General features: G+C 39.6%; 1 non-coding gene across 1 annotated transcript; it reads right to left on the reverse strand.

The window, feature by feature from the left end:
* Nucleotides 1-400: 400 nt before the first annotated feature.
* LOC118019729 lies at nt 401-544 on the reverse strand. The gene has a single exon (XR_004681736.1). It is a non-coding gene; the product is annotated as a U4 spliceosomal RNA (small nuclear RNA).
* Nucleotides 545-1017: the final 473 nt, after the last annotated feature.

Consider the following 1017-nt stretch of genomic DNA (forward strand, 5'->3'; position numbering starts at 1 on the left):
GGCTCTCTCCTCTGTGTGACACTTAGGTGCTGGTAGAGGAATAAAAACAGTTACTTGGGCCTAAAGATGACTCTTTCTGTATCCTCCCCATTGAGGTAGGTTTCATTCACTACTTTGTATTCTGACCCACTGCTCCTTTCCTACCCTCAGGCCCTGTTGCTGAATCTCATGGAACCAGATTTTTCTAATCTGATAATGAATTTGATTTCAGTGGCTCTGTCATCTCTTTCAACTCCACTTGTGCTGGCACCCATCCTTCCCTCCAGTCAGCACCCCTTCCAACCTTCAGAAGATTCAGTAGACACAAGTAGGTGCTTGAACGGGGAGAAGGGTGTGGTGAAGAGGGGTGCCACCTCACTTTGCATTGTGGACTTACCTAGTCATCTCTGGCCCACCAAGCCCCACTGCTGGTACTAAAAAGAAAACAAATCAAACGTGATATGAATTTTGTTTTAAAAGAATAAATTAAAACTTTTGTTTCAATTAGCAATAATCACGCCTTGGATAAACCTCAGAGGCCACGATACTGCCCCTGCGCAAAGCTAAAATAGAGCTTTTTTTTTTTTTTTTTTTTGGCAGTAATGAGATTTCTCACCAGTTCTCCATTCATGAAAAGGAAGTAGGATGACTATAGAAGACCTTACTTTGGGTCCCATCTTTTCAAGGCACTAAATCAGCATTTCAAGATAGAATGTTAAGTCTAGATAAGGTGTGAATATCTGTAATTAAGGAGTTAATCTGGGTGGGGGCCACTTCTTCCTGCTTGGTAAAGACAAACATTTTCAACATTTATTTATTTGTTTATAATTTGCATACATTAAAATTCATCTATTTTTGAGGAGTATACAGTATTATGAGTTTTAACATATGCCTAGGTTCATGTAACCATGATCACAATCAGAACAGACAATTCCATCCCTCCCCAAATTCCCTGTGCTACCTCCCATGTCTAACTCCCAGAAGCCACTGATTTGATTTCTATTATTTTACCTTTTCCAGAAAAACAATTATATTGTA

This window comes from Mirounga leonina, unplaced genomic scaffold, assembly GCF_011800145.1.
Source record: "Mirounga leonina isolate KUSES-001 unplaced genomic scaffold, KU_Mleo_1.0 Mir_108, whole genome shotgun sequence".
Classification (NCBI taxonomy): Eukaryota; Metazoa; Chordata; class Mammalia; order Carnivora; family Phocidae; genus Mirounga; species Mirounga leonina.